At 47.9% G+C, this 16,847-nt stretch overlaps 1 protein-coding gene across 10 annotated transcripts in view; it reads right to left on the minus strand.

Annotated features, from left to right (window-relative positions):
• The window catches only part of plch2a (phospholipase C, eta 2a), a 312,536-nt gene that overhangs the window by 17,184 nt on the left and 278,505 nt on the right, over positions 1–16,847 (minus strand). The window lies entirely within an intron of this gene.

Genomic DNA, 16,847 nt, shown 5'->3' on the forward strand with positions numbered 1-16,847 from the left:
AATCTGCTTACACTGCCCAGAATTTTGCAGACCACAGCTCACTGTTTAAACAAGCTATCGTCACGTCGCCCCCTTGGTTGGTTTGCCAGTGACCTTAAATCTGTCTGCTCCGGTTACCAACCGCCTTGCTACTGTAACGTTTCTCTTGATCTAACCTGCCAAGACCCTGCATTATTTTGAACCCCCCCCCCCCGCCCATTAAATTTCCCCTAACTGCTCCTAACGCAAGTTGCTGTATTCTTCAATAATTCATATTGGGCTCAGTCCATTGGATCAAATTGTCAGGGGGAATATTTCAAGAAGTAGCAGTAGCAAGGTGTCAGTGTGTGTCAGTCCATGGTAGGGTGAGAGGTGTTACTATCACTGATTAGCCCTGGCCACCAGTGTCAGTGGATCCTCCCTGTGCATTACCGCATCCCACTGGCTCACAATGACTAACGTAGCATCAATGTTACTGTGATCCAAATAGTACATCGGTGCTGTCAGTAAGACATCACTGGACGCTGGTACAGAAAAGGAGCTGCTCTATATTCTGCCTGGCTGGGATTCATAAAACCAGGCGCCCCATAAATATATTAATCTGTCGATGACAGCAACGTAGCCTCTAACTGATTAAAGACCCTCAATAGGGCAGCACAGGGGGGGGAGGGGGGGGAGATTAGAGTACAGTAGGAGGGATAAATAGGTGGGTAGTGTCTATGGGAGAGGAGCCGGTATGTGCATTATGGTTTGATTGAAGTATTGGTTTTACGTTGATGTTTGCATATTTCTGTTATCTGTAACTGTATACAATGCCAAATTGGCAATGCCACAATGCCAATCAGTAAAATTGTTTGTTAAAAAAAAATAGGGCAGCACGGTGGCGCAGTGGTTAGCACTGCTGTCTCATGGCGCCGAGGTCCCAGGTTCGATTCTGGGTCACTGTCCGTGTGGAGTTTGCACATTCTCCCCATGTTTGCGTGGGTTTCGCCCCCACAACCCAAAATGAAATTAAATGAAAATCACTTATTGTCACGAGTAGGCTTCAATGAAGTTACTGTGAAAAGCCCCTAGTCGCCACATTCCGGCGCCTGTTCGGGGAGGCCAGTACAGGAATTGAACTGTGCTACTGGCCTGCCTTGGTCTGCTTTCAAAGCCAGCGATTTAGCCCAGTGTGCTAAACCAGCCCAGCTGGATTGGCCACGCTAAATTGCCCCTTGGAAAAAATGAATTGGGTACTCTAAATTTATATTTAAAAAAAAGACCCTCTTAACTAGATGCTGCTTTTGCCTCTCTCCCCCCCCCCCCCCCCCCCCCCCCCCGCCCCCCCCTCTCCTCCCCCCCCCTCCTCCACATCCAGATTAGATTGGACTGAAATGAAATGAAATGAAAATCGCTTATTGTCACGAGTAGGCTTCAATGAAGTTACTGTGAAAAGCCCCTAGTCGCCACATTCCGGCGCCTATCCGGGGTAGGTTTGTAAAATACGAAGAGGACCCTTCGGGCCATTATAGTTGTGCTAGCTCATGGAAAAGGCTGAGGGGCGGTTTCACAGGTGCTGACAGCTACAAGGTAGTTCAGGTGGGGCAGAAATCCCGCCCGGCTGGGGATTGTGTGTGGTTCAGTGTTGCTCAATGCAGTGAGTGCATTAATCACTCAGCCAGCGTCCTTACACCGTCAGACACAAATGATGGTGGCGATTTCTTGAATCAAAGCCCAAACTGGGAATGGTTACAATCAGTACACCAGGTATAAACAGCACAATAAATAAAATGAGTCAAAAAAATGAATAACAATTTTCTGTTGAATATTTAAGAGACTCTGTGTACACATCCTGTCTGGTTCAACAGACAAATTGAGGGGTAATTTAGACGATGTGCAATGATGTGGAACAGGTGACAGTGAGTCAGCAGCTTGTTTTACATATCACACAATATTCATTTCACTGACTTCAAAGTGTGGGTGAGGTTTAAGGAGCTTCATTACTGCCTGGTTTACACCATTGTGCTGAATCAAACTGTACCCCTATGAATGTTGGACAAAACACGTACCCACACACGCACAGCACAAACACTCTCACACTCATAGTACACACACGCACATACACACTCTCTCACACTCACAGCATTCACATGCACACTAACAGCACAAACACACTCTCACACGCACAGCACACACATACACACACACTTTCTCACACGCACAGCACGCACATACACTCTCACACTCACAGCACGCACATACACTCTCACACTCACAGCACGCACATACACTCTCACACTCACAGAACACATACTCTCACACTCACAGCACACACATACTCTCACACTCACAGCACGCACATACACTCTCACACTCACAGAACACATACTCTCACACTCACAGCACACACATACTCTCACACTCACAGCACGCATATACAATCTCACACTCACAGCACACACATACTCTCACACTCACAGCACACACATACTCTCACACTCACAGCACACACATACACTCTCACACTCACAGTACTCACATACACACACTCACATCGCACACATACACACTCACAGCACACGCATGAACACACTCACAGCACACACTCAAAGCACACTCATAAACACACACTCAAAGCACACACATACACACATCACACACATACACTCTCACACTCACAGTCCACACACACACACACACATACACTCTCACACTCACAGCACGCACACACATACACACAGCACACATACTCTCACACTCATAACACACATACACACACTCACAGCACATACATACTCTCACACTCACAGTACACATACACACACACACTCAAAGCACACACACACACATCACACACATACACTCTCACATTCACAGTCCACACATACACAGCACACACATACTCTCCCACTCATAGCACACACATGCACACAGCACACTCACGGCACACACATACACACACTCACGGCATGCACATACACACAGTACACACATACACACAGCACACACATACACACAGCACACACATACACAGTAAACAAATACACACACACTCACAGCACACACTCACAGCACACACTCTCTCATATTCACAGCACACACGTACACAAACACCCACGCACTCTCACATACACAGCACACATACTCTCTCACACTCACAGCACATATTCAGCATCAACACACACACAAACACAGCATATACACACACACATCACATGTGCATACTAAATGCAGACCCATAAACAGTTGCATATGCATAAAGATATACCAACATACACCATGCATAAATACACTCAGATATACTGGTGACGGGCAGCCCGGTGGCACAGTGGGCATGGCGCTGAGGACTCAGGTTCGATCCCGGCCCCGGGTCACTGTCCATGTGGAGTTTGCACATTCTCCCCGTGTCTGTGTGGGTCTCACCCCAACAACCCCAAAGATTTGCGGAGTAGGCTATGCTAAATTGCTCCGTAATTGGAAAAATTTAAAAACAAAGTTCTACCTGGTGTGCATTAATGCTGTTCATTAATGCTGCAGTTCATTTAGCAGTTGTTAGCAGTGTTGTCAGCAGGGTTTCGGTAAAGGTAGCAGTGGGTGTAGGATATGTTTTGCCCACTCATACTGTGAAGATGCACAGCACTACAATTACAGAGTCTGTCAACCTGGCTTGTGTCAAGAAAGAACATTTTGCCATGTGTAACATCACGGCGGAGGTGACGTGGGTTACAGGTCTGACACGGCTGGGAACAATTTGAGTGGGGGTTGACCCAGACCGTCACCTGAGGATGTGTTGTGGAACATTAGAATATTTTGGCTTCAGTGAATGTTTCATCATGGGAGTAACGACACTGTTGTAGAGCCTGTGATGAATTCGAAGAGGGGGGGGTTCTTCGAGAATGCAGGAGTCCATCCCATTGACTGCTCAGATGCCAAGGTACAAATGAGGCATAAATGGAGCACGGGAAAACATAGACAGATCCATGACACAGTTGGGGGGCGGCACGGTGGCGCAGTGGTTAGCACTGCTGCCTCACGGCGCTGAGGGCCCGGGTTCGAATCCCGGCACCGAGTCACTGTCCGTGTGGAGTTTGCACATTCTCCCCGTGTTTGCGGAGGTCTCACCCCCACAACCCAAAGAAGTGCAGGGTAGGTGACTTGGCCATGCTAAATTGTCCCTTAATTGGAACAAGACATTTAGAAAAAAAGATTTATGGCATGGTAGGAGGCCATTCAGCCCATCGAGAGTTGGCATTTTTGGATTATTTTGGATTCAATTGCTGATTGTTTCATGGGTAATTCTAATATTTTAATAAATAAACTGTCACAAAGTCAGAATTTACTCCTTTGTACAACAAAGAGGCTGGTGTCAAGGACTTGGGCTAAAGAAATAATGAATAAAAGCATTATTGAAATCTCCAAGGAAGGGATACAAAGGAAGAAAAGGAACGGGTGCACGATAGGAGATAGAATCAAGTATTAAAGACATTCTCAGCAGGTCCGGCAGCATCGGTGGAGAGAGAAGCAGTGTTAACACTCCGAGCCCTTATGACCCATCTACAGAATTATGGGTGGCACGATAGCACAGTGGTTAGCACTGCTGCCTCACTGCACCAGGGACCCGGGTTCAATTCCGGCCTTGGGTGTCTGTGTGGAGGTTGCATGTTCTCCTCTTGTCTGCGTGGGTTTCCCTCGGGTGCTCCGGTTTCCTCCCACAGTCCAAAGATGTGCAGGTTAAGTGGATTGGCCTTGCTAAATTGCCCCTTAGTGTCCAAAGATGTGTAGCTAGGTGGGGTTACGGGGATTGGGCGGAGAAGTGGGCCTAGGTATAGTGCTCTTTCGGAGGATCGGTGCAGATCCGATGGGCTGAATGGGATTCTAGAGATATAAATGGATTTGAAACTTTAAACTCTATTTTGCTCTCCACCAATGCTGCCAGACCTGTTGAGTTTATCCAGCATTTTCCATTTCCATTTCATATTTACAGCAGAATTTTGCTTTTATTAAAGGCATTCTGTCTGACTGACAGCCAAATTCTGACTGCTGTTGGCTTCTGATTGACATTAAGATTATCTCAGCTGAGCTTTGTAAAAATTTCTGTCAGCTGTACATCATTCCTCTTGTTCGGCCAGTTCCTCCGGACTCTCTGAGGCACATTCTACCACAACGTGGAGACTGCTTTCAGACCTCTGTGAGCTCCACTCGAGAAACAATGGCAACAACTCGCAATGACAACTTTGTATCGCAATTTCAATGTAGCAAAGTATCCAAGGCACTTCAGAGGAACATTAGCAAATGAATATGACATTGCGCCATAGAGGAAGGCAGTTTGGTCGGAGGAAGGTTTCACAGCGCCATCTTAGAGCAGTGGAGAGAGTTGGAGAGAGCTATCGGCCCAGGCAGCTGAAGACATGGCTGCCAATGGTGACCCAATGAAAACTGGGGAGGCGCTGGAAGCTAAATTGGAGGAGCGCTGATATCCTGGAGGGTTGTGGGGCTGGAATACGAGGCGGCACGGTTGCAGAATGGTTAACACTGCTGCTTCACAACGCCAGGGACCCGGGTTCAATTCCAGCCTTGGTCGACCACCTGTGTGGAGTTTGCATGTTCTCCCCGTGTCTGCGTGGGCGCTCCGGTATCATCCCACTGTCTAAAGATGTGCAGGCTGGGTAGGGTTGCGGGGGTGGGGCGGGGAAATGGGCCTGGGTTGGGTGCTCTTTCGGAGGGTCTCTGCGGACTTGATGGGCCAAATGGCTTCCTTCTGCACTGCAGGGATTCTATGGAATGGATTATACAGGCCGGGGGGGGGGGGGGGGGGGGGGGGGGGGGTCAAGGCCAGACAGGGACGTTAAAACAAGGACGTTAAAACAAGGACGTGAATTTTGAAATTGAAATGTCGAGCGCCAGGGTCGAGCAGCGAGCACAGGGGTGATGGGTGAATGGGGGGACTTGGGGTGAGTTAAGATTCGGACAGCAGAGTTTATGTTGAATTCAAGTTTATGGAGAGCTGAAGCTGGGATGTCAGCCAGGAGGAGGTTTGAATAGTTGAGTCTAAAGGTAACAAGGGCCTCGATAAGGGTTCGGGCAGTGTGGTTTCTGCTGCCAGGTTTTCTCAATCTCCAGGTTTTCCTTTAGAAGAAACATTTAAGTGTAGTTCGGTGTTTTATCCATGTATCCTGGACTGGGGCGAGGGACCATGTACAGGAGCAGGCCACACAGCGCAACCAGTCAGTGTCAGCATTTATCATCCAGACAAGTCAGATCGGTCCATCAGGTCAGATCAGGACCTTTAGATTCTGCATGGCTTTGACTGAGACATCCCATTTCCAAGTTTCCTCGCCAATCAGGGAGGGGTGAGTGGAATCACACCCCAAATCTGTCCAAGGGAGGGTTTCTAATTAAAGGCATCAAGGTATGGGCTGCAGTGGCTGACCTGTACACTGATCCATTGGGATGGTGGCAACCACAGGAATGGGGAGGAAGCTGGGGAAGGTCGCTCCTTGGGTGTCTCACTCTTAGCCAGCACCCCTGTTGCAGGATCTGAGGTACAGCCTCAGAGCGAGGTGACCTTTCCCAAGGACAGGCAGCTGAGGACCAGCCCTCCAACCAAATAGGAGTGTCACAGAGCTGTACAGCACAAAAGGAGGCCCTTCAGTCCATCGTGTCTGCGTCGGCCATCAAGCACACAAGTGGATGGAAGTGACTGAGGAAACCAGCGGAAGAGTGGACCCCCCCTAACCTGGAAACAGTGCAAGAGGATCCAGGAAAACTGGAAAGGGGAGTGACATAATTTCAGGCGCCAAATTCCACATACTGACTTTCCCAGCATTCCCTTGCACAGCACTCTTTAAAACAACGCGCCTTGCAGCTGCACCCTTTACTCTGTCCAGGTATCTCTGTCTGCACAGCCAACACTCACACTAACACTCGTCCTATTGCCTTCTCACACCCATGCCTCACAGTCACCTTCCATAAATGTTGTCCTTCTGGCAAAGCACACAAGCCATTTGGAAACACCCATAATTCCCTGCTTCCTCTCCTTGCAGCCAAGGAGAAATGAGCAGACAAGCTCAGAAAGAGACAGAGAACTGGCAGTGGGGGTGAAAGTGGGGGCACCTTAATGACCGTTGCCAATGTTTACCCACCTGGCCCGCTGGGAGGGGTTCCCGTTTCAGGAGGATGCAGATGTCAGCAACCACCTGCCGTGAAAGACAGAGTCTCCCAAGGCATTATCGAGAGAGCTGATTGGCTGCCTGTAGACCTAGACTTGAGTCTCGCGCCTCCTTGGGGCCGGATCCCTGTGCCCATCCCCTCTGCCCTGTTGCACGGCACGTGGCCGAGGAGAATGCAGCCGGTGCTGGTGTTGATCCAGTTGCTGTTTCTGCTCCTCCTGTCCTTCATCAAGGTAGAGATATCTCAGCTGCTCCCAAATCATGGTGGAGACTGGTAGCTGGCATGCGGATTGAAGGTGCGTGAGTAACCAGACAAATGAAGTGACTTCCAAGCAGTCGGCATTCAGCTGCCAGGTACTGATCGGACTCTCGGAGGAGGAGAGCTGTGAACAGTAGCTACCTTTCACCTGGCCATGTCTGCAGCTCTTCAGCTTCACTGATAAAAGGCTTCCCTGCCTGTCAGTTTTATCGAAGGAGCATTCCAGTCCTAGCTGCACACTCACCTGGGGTGACCCTGGCAAGTTGCTCACAGATCAGGGAATAAGCCTGCTGGCCATTAAAGCCAGGACCCAAGGTTATTATTAAAACAGAGCCTGGTAGCTATTTGTATTTGTAAATGATTTGCCTACAGCTACATGGGGGGGGTGGGGGGCGAATTCCGCACTTGCCTTCAAACTAACCTGCGGTGGGGTGATTTTTGGTCTCCCAACCTGGTATCAGTTTTATGGGATGTATCCCCCTGTACGAACCCAAACACATCTCCCCTTGCCTGAAAATGCCTCCTCAGGCAGCACGGTGGCCCAGTGAGTAGCGCTGCTGCCTCACGGCGCTGAGGATCAGGGTTCGATCCCGGCTCTGGGTCACTGTCCGTGTAGAGTTTGCACATTCTCCCCGTGTCTGCGTGGGTTTCGCCCCCACAACCCAAAGATGTGCAGGGTAGGTGGATTGGCCACGCTAAATTGCCCCTTAATTGGAAAAAAATGAATTGGGTACTCTAAATTTATTTTTAAAAATATAAATTTTCTGTTGAAAATAGCTTTGAGTTAAAACTCCGAATTTCAGGCTCACCAGTGCGTGGGATGGGAGGCAAGGCGGGAAATCCAAATCCCAGTGTTTCCGGGTCAAATCACCAGAAGAGTTTCAGGCCTGCAAATCGTGGCTTCAGGAATTACATGCCCTCAAACTCCAGGTAATATTTAGAGAGGAGAAAATGATTTATCAGTGAAAAACCGTGTTATTTTACAAACGCTCAAACATGACTGATAAGCCAAGTCAAGCTCTCTTATCATAGATTCAATCATAGAATTTACAGTGCAGAAGGAGGCCATTCGGCCCATCGAGTCTGTACCGGCTCCTCGAAAGAGCACCCTACCCAAGGTCAACACCTCCACCCTATCCCCATAACCCAGTAACCCCACCCAACACTGAGGGCAATTTTGGACACTAAGGGCAATTTATCATGGCCAATCCACCTAACCTGCACATCTTTGGACTCTTGATGCCAGTATGGTCAAATAAAGTTCACCGATAATTTGTTGGCTCACAGAAATACGGAGCGGTCGACAGCACGGAAACAGGCCTCTCAGTCCAACTCGTCCAGCTCCACCTGAGACTCCCTCGCATCTTCAACTCACCCTGTCAGCATATCCTTCCATTCTTTTCTCTTTGATGTGTTTATCCAGCTCCCCTTAAAAGTGTCAATGCCATTTGTCTCAGTGAGCCCATGAAGCAAGTGCTACACTCTCACCGCTTCCTGAAGTTTTATTGGATCCATTGGTGTCCATCTTATATATTTGTGTCCCCTAGTTTAAGACTGTCCCATAAGTAGAATCATCTTCTCTTCATCTACCCCATCAAACCACTGCATAATTGTGAAGAACTCTACTGGATTATCTCTCAGGGTTCTCCTTTGTAGGAAATAGAGTCCTGTGTTGTTCAGTCTTTCCTGATAGTTGTAAAAGTAACGTTACCGTAGTTCCAGATGACCATAGGCTGCTTTCCTCTTTGAGGGGGAGAGCTGACTGGTGGCGGTTTAACATGAGGATCACCACACCTCAGGCGAGGGGTAAGGTTGAATAACCTCAGCCAGTACGGCAATTGAACCCACGCTGTCGGCCTCGCTCTGTACCACGAACCAGCTCTCAGTCAACTGAGCTAAACCAGCCTGGCCACTCAATGGTTCCACAAGAATGAACTGCAGAACAAACATCTCCTTTACCCAAAGCTTTGCCAGCACAGTCCCAAAGGATGGCAGGACCTGGGATGGCAGGATCTGGGATGGCAGGACTTCGGATGGCAGTATCAGGGATGGCAGGACCTGGGATGGCAGGACTTCAGATGACAGTATCAAGGATGGCAGGACCTGGGATGGCAGGACTTCGGATGGTAGTATCAGGGATGGCAGGACTTTGGGGTGGCATGTGATCACTCACAACTCAAATTCTAACCTCAGCCATGTTGCTGCAGGAGGATACCGTGTACGTGTCACATACCTTCCTCGCAGGTAAGTGATGGGCAGCACAGGTTGGCTTAAGAAAGAGACGAAAGCGTGCCTTGAGTCCAGGAGGCTAAGGGTTGACCTGACTGAGATGTTCACAATGATAAAATGACTCACTAGGGTGGTTGGAATCTGAAATTCTCCACCCCCCCCCCCCCCCCCCCCCCCCCCCCCCCCCCCCCCCCCCCACCCCACCCCTCGCAAGGGGCTGTAGAGGCTGGGGGACAATTGGAGCTTTCAAAAATGAGATGGATATATCTTTAGGAGTTAAAGATACATGGGGCAAAGGTGGGTAAATAAAGTTGAGGTGTAGATTGGCCACAATCTAATTAACTGACTGAATAGGCTGCAGGGCCTCCTCCAGTTCCCGATGTTCCTCAAAGATTACTGGAGTCTGACCTTTCGACCAGTCCTTCCAACTACTCTGGGGGAAAACGTGAAATAAAAGACAACGGGCGGGATATTCCGGCCATTCTCGCCATTGGGATCTTCCGCCAACGGCGACTCTCCACCACAGCGTCCCCGGCAAAGGAGAGCGCAAACAATGGGAAACCCCACCGCCAGCAGCAGAACAGGAAGATCCCACAGCCAGCCAAGGGGAGGCCACCCCCCGCCAACAAACACACTACGGAAAGGGCGGGGTGGGGGTGGGGGTGTAAATACTGCCCAACATCCGTGGTGGGAGAATCAGAACCCGTTCTGATGAAAGGTCATCGGTCTGAAACGTTAACTCTGCTTTTCCCTCCACACTTGCTGCCTGCCCGGCTGAGCACATCCAGCGTTTTCTGTTTCTATTTCAGGTTTCGAGCACCTGGAATTCTTTTTGCCTTTTTGCTGTAGAGAGGGGCGTCCAGTGATGCCGGCCACTCCCGCGAGGTAACCATCAGACCCATCGTGCCATTCCCTCTGCGAGCGGTGCAGGCAAGAGATAGCTCCACCATTTTCTCCCTCGCCTACTCTTCCCATTGTTACTTTTTCTTTGGATAGATCCCCCATTTCTTCAGAAAAAAATGCATGGGCAGGAGGCATGGAATTCTTGTTAAAAAGAAGGGGTTTGGTGCTGGGAGGAGGTTGGGAGGCGGGGGGGGGGGGGGGATTTGGGTGGGGGGGAGAGGGTATCTTTAGGATTAAGAAACAATGCATCGCCCTTTGAGGGCATATGGTTAGTTACTGGTGAAAGATGTTTGGTGGAAGTGGGTGTGCAGCCAATATGAGGTCTGGTGGCAATCCGATTGATATTAGTCCAAAAGAATGTGTGGTCGCACCTTTGGCTTTGCCAAATAAAACCATGCTGTAATGAGATACTAAAATGCACAGATTCTTGAATCAAAGGGCAGTGATTCAAGAGCCAGAGATTTATGTTTCTTTTTTAAAAAACTGGCAGATCCAGGGGCTGCGGCCTAAGCTTTTAAAATAAGTTTCCCCAAAGATTTTGGCCATTCAATTTTCTGTGCATTATTCAATCCATGACTTCCACTTCAGGGGCTAAGCAATTGAAAACCTGAGTTCAGACCAGTCACATTTCTTACTGGTCTTTAACGCCACTCTGTACTGTAGGCCGGAGCAAGCGATGGTTGGGGGGGGGGGGGGGGGGGGGGGGGTGCCATAACGAACCAAATGGTCAATGTAGGTGCACCCAATCTTCAAAGGAGGTATTGGAGTTAGGTCAGGGGAATTACTACTTCTCTATCCACCATAGTCCAGTAAAATATCTGTTCCCTAATAGCTCAGTCATAAGTAAAGAGTGGGGCCCGATGATGTCAGTAAAGGTAAACATTCCTGTATTGATTAGTGGTGTGTTGGCGTGGCCAAGGACATGATCTGGTCACCATGCCAACTGCCCGGGTTTCTCAAGAGCCGAGCCGGGAGTGGGGGGGGGGGGGGGGTCAAAAGCACACTGGGGTAATTTGGGAATATGCAGAATCACAAAAACCCCAACGACAGGTCACCTGAAACATGGAAAGAACTGATTGTTTTTTTTAGGGGGAAGTGGGAGAAATCAGCCAATTCTGCCCTAGTGTGACTGAGGATTGTGCCTTTCAGTGACAAACATGCTGAATTCTCAGTACAGTTAACACTCTCGAGTCACGCGTAACCTGTTGTCACCCGCATGCTACTTTCACCAATGGAAAAAGGTTCCATATAAATCTGCACTAATTAAGTATATTTTAGGATATCCAAGCGATCAAAAAAACACTGCCGGACATCGATAGCTAACCTAAGCTTCTCCTAAGTGTCAATCATCTTTTGGCTTATACTTCACTACAGCCTTTGAAGTTCATGGTATCAATGCCACGCTCAACTTTCATAACACCTGTCATGGTGGGTGGGTGAAGACGCCTAGATTGTGTCAGGTTTGACTTAGCCACTCAAACAGAACCACAAAAACCCCAAATATTGGATTGGACAGTTCAGAACCGTTGCTAGGTTAAATAAAGCTACAATGAATCTTTGGCCGATGTAACGATGGCCCAGGCACTGTAAGGAGATGTTAAAGATCAGCGTTTCACCCATCTATGGTTGGACCGTGAAGTTGCCTGTCCCAGAGTCAGCCCTTAATGCCAGGCTGGTCAATTGTTTTAGCTCTTGCACCCTGGATCTGTCAGTGCATTCTCTGTTTGTGATTGTGAAACATGTACACAGTACATATCAAACTAAAAATCCTGCATCTGCAAGTCAGAGGGTTAGTGAAGTTAAGATGGACGAACATAAAGAGACTGGGAAACATTCAAATCCATATATGAGCTGAAAGGAGTGTGTCGAAGCAAATCAGGAACATTGATGCTCATGGTGACACTAGCAGAGAAACATGCAGCTTTGTGATTGGTCTCACTACAACTTTCCTGAGTCAGGACAGGTTCCTTCAGGGCTCCTAAAAACTCTGAGCGTGTGAAAGTAGAGGTTTAACAGAGAGAGTTGCACTGTAAATCACAAACAGACAAAGTGAAAGTTGGTAAGAAAACAGATCTTGCAAACAGGACATTAACATTGCAGCTATAGCACTCGCAAGCAATCTGACAAGACATACAGAGAATACACCTTAAAACATCTCTGCATCACCAGGGACAAACTACAGTGTTCCACCATATCACTGGCTGGCACCATTGATTACGCATCAATCCAGTTTACACCCCAGGAAAGATAGGAGGATTGGAAATCTCTATTGAAATCAATAACGGCATTAGTACCCTGTGTATAAGGACTAATAGCAGCACTAATAATGGTTCACGCCAGTACTGAACCTGCACACTGCTTGCACATTCAGGTGGAATAACACTTGTAATAGGAACAGTATTGTAATTTTGAGCTACTGACACTCAAATTGGAGTTAGTGGCTACTTACCAGCAGTGAAACCAATTGCCAGTATCCCGCGTTACTGGGGATAATGGCTACTGCACTGAATCTGTGCCTACATTTATACTAGGAACCGTGGTGGTAGATAGGTACAGGTGAAAAGGGCTTGTCCTGTACGTCCTCTTAACATGTCCCTCAGAAATGTCTTTAAGTGATCAATGGCTTTGAGTTATTTTACAGCGCAATCACTACTATTATGTCGGCAAGCGAGGCAGCCATTTCGGACAGAGCATAAACTGACAAAAAGCGATGAAATGGATAGCCAGTTAACCCGTATCCAGTGGGGGAGGGGGTAATGTTGGCCAGTACACACGGAGAGCTTCCCAATGTTTTCCAAAATCCTGAAGTCTTTGGCTCCCACCTGAGCTCCCAATGAAGGCAGGTGGGCCCTTGGTTCGGCTTCTCAAATGAAGGAGAGCAGCAGTGACTCAAAAGTGGTTCCTCGGTACTGTGCTGGGATTATCAACTCGGATCACGTGCTGAGAGTGGGTCTTCAACCCACAAGCCCTTCTGAGTTAAGAGCCAAGGGGCACACCAATGGAGTCAACCTGATGAGGGGGTGCACTGGGTTAGTGCCAAGGGAGGTACTAGCTATTTACCCATAGTGGCCAAACACCTTCTTCCATTCCAAGCAAGTTCTCTATATTCTCTTCAACGTCTAAATAAACTCTGCTAATAAGAAGCCTTGAGAGATTATTTGAGGCAGGAGTTGAAAGACGATTAAATATACAAAATGGGGACATACCCCAAATTTGACAGCATACAAAAGAAAATGACATTGCTGAGAAACACACATGGACAAGGGTTCAGCCTGTAAAGAAAGGATTACGAAAGATGGAAATATACATTTAAAAGCAGAAAAGTGTTGGGAAGCCTGACAGGGAAGAGAGACTGATGAGAAGCTCAACTGTCAGATTTGGATTCATTTACGCTCCCTTCTACTGCAAATCTCTCTTGAGATGTCTCCGAAGGAGCATTCTGGCTAAATTAGGAATGTAAAAGACTCTTGTCAACGCACCTTAAAATAAACAAATGCACACAGTGTCCCACCTATTCACGCAAAGTTCAACTCTACCTTGTAGCAGCATGTCGAAGATAAATACAACACTAAAAGATCCAAGAGGTTTAACATTTTTTGACAATCGTCTAAACAAAACTGGGTGATTGCACTGATGTTCCTTTGATAATGTTCACCTGTGATTTCGCGGCTGCTTTATACATGAATAGACTTCTCCCAAGCACCTTCAAAGACAGGATGTTCTTTCATGCTATGGTAATTATCTGGTTACTTTAAGAACATTGATGTATACCTTTTGCCTGGTTAATCCAAGTGCTGACTGAGAATCCTCTGTGGTTGCTGAGCTCAAGGTTCTGCGTAGAATTCCAGAGAATTTACCACACAGAAACTGGCCATTGGGCCATTCCCGGTGTTTAACGTTCCACATGATCCTTCTCCCATGCCACTTCATCTCATCCTATCAGCATGGTCTTCTATGCCTTTCTCCCCATTAAACACTATTGAGGCAGTGAGGTCCCCATTCTCATTGATTTGGACATCTTGACTTGGAACCCATTCGCCGTTCCTTCACTGTCACTGTGTCAAAATCCTGGAACTCCCTCCCTAACAGCACTGTGGCTGTATCTACATCACATGGACTGCAGCGGTTCAAGAAGACGGTTCACCACCACCTTCTCAAGGGCAATTAGGGAAGGGCAATAAATCCTAGCCTGCATATAGAAGCTTCTCTTGAATTCCCTTTTACCTTTATTTGCAACTATCTGTTTTTTTCATTCATTCATGGAATGTTGGCTCGGCCAGCATTTGGTGCCCATTCCTAATTGCCCTGAAAAAGGTGGCGATGATCTGCCTCCCATTGTGGTACATATTGTGTAGTTACGCCTACAGTTCTGTTGGGAAGAGAGTTTCAGGTTTTTGACAGTGACAGTGAAGGAACAGCGATATATTTCCAAGGCAGGATGGTGCGTGGCTTGGGGGGAGAACTTGCCTTAGATAGTGGCCTTCCCAAGCTTCTGCTGACATTGCCCTTCTTGGTGGTAGAGGTGGCAGGTTTGGATAGGTGCTGTTGAAGAAGCCTTGGTAGGTTGCAGCAGTGCATCCCACAGAGGTGCCGCACACTGCTGCCTACTGTACATTGACGATGGAGGGAGTGAATGGCGAAGGTGGTGGATGGGTGAAAATCAAGTGAGTTGCTTTGCCCTGGAATATTCTTGAGTGCTGTATTGAGCTGCACTGATCCAGGGGAGTTTTCCGTCACACTCCTGACTTGTGCCTTGGAGATGATGAGCAGGTTTGGGGAATCAGGAGATGAGTTACTCACCACAGAATTTCCTGCCTCTTTCCTGCTTTTGCAGGTACTTTATTTAAATGGCTGGTCCAATTATCTTATCAATGTCTTAGATTGGTGACTCCTCAATAACTGAAACATCTTCACTACATTGGCCTTTTCAATCCCATTTATCATTTGAAAGACCTCCATCAGGTCACACCTCCACCTTCGCTTTGTGTAGCAGGAGTGTCAAGCACCAGGTCCCACTAGTCTAACTTCCTGTGCGTGGATATCTGCAGCAGCAAAAACACTCAAGGAGCTGAACACTATCCAGGACAAACCAGTCCGCCTGATAGGTATCTCATCCACGAGTCTAAACATCAGCATATTCCTGGGGCACATCTGCTGAATTCTGTAACATCTACTTGGTGCACTGCAGCAACTTGCCAAGGCTTCTTCACTGGCACATCCGATTCCCGTGACCTCCACCACATGGGAATGCCATCCAAGATCCCATGAAAGTCACCTGACCTCCCAGACTTAGGAATATATCGGCCATTTCTTCATCGCTGTGAGGTCAAAACCCGGGGACCCTCTGTCTGACAGCATTGCGGGAGCACCTTCAGCACTCGGGCTGCAGTGGTCCACTGCCTTCCTCAAGGGCAACTCGGGAGGGGCAGCAAATGCTGGCCATGCCAGCTGCACCCTCATCCCACAGACAGAGACATAAACAGATGGGAGAAACTGAAAGCATGAGGGGGGAGGTGCTGTCGGGAAAAGTTGAACAGCTACTGCAGCAGAAATAACCATCTCTTGTCTTTAAATGTTAACAACCTGAATGAGATGTGCTAAAGAGCATAATAGGGATGTCAGCTTTGCTTACGGGATAGGTTGTTGACATGCCTCTCACCCGATTTGATGTGTTCTGACCTCCTTCCCTGGTCTAAGATGATACAGATTTTCAATTTAGCTCAGCCACTGTCTAATGGAGACCCAACCTGTGCATTTGCTGCAAGGCGAAGGGGCACACACGGACATCTCGGACAAAGAGGAAATTAAAGCTGCGTTCTAATCTTGGAGCACGCCATCAAAAAAACCCACAATTTCCATCTGTCTCAAAAATATTACCTACAGCTGATTAGATCTATTCCCTCTGTCACTTGTGGTATGCCACATGTCCTGTCTGTAAGCATTTTGCTTTGACAGAACCGAGTGAATGAGGCTGATTTTAATCATCACCTTATTTCTTGCCTCCTTTAGCGCAGATGTCTCTTAATTAAAATAGGCCCAACACTCTGCTTCCTGCATTTTATTGGAAAGGGTGGCATTTTTAGCAGAGATATGCAATGCCATATTTAACTAGCAGTATTCAACACCTCTTCTTGTTTTGCTGAATTCTCAGTGGAATCATACCACTGTATTTGTGTAGTTGGTTGTCTTCCAGCCTTTCGGTGTCTGATGCATCAAGGATTACAGTATAAAGAAGTGGGGTGGGTGGATATAATTTCACACTTCTGTTGGCATTGAAGCAGCTCATTGCATTGGAACACGCACAGTCCTGAATGCTTGCTCAGTTT

The sequence above is a fragment of the Scyliorhinus canicula genome, chromosome 16 (genome assembly GCF_902713615.1).
Source record: "Scyliorhinus canicula chromosome 16, sScyCan1.1, whole genome shotgun sequence".
In the NCBI taxonomy this organism is placed as follows: Eukaryota; Metazoa; Chordata; class Chondrichthyes; order Carcharhiniformes; family Scyliorhinidae; genus Scyliorhinus; species Scyliorhinus canicula.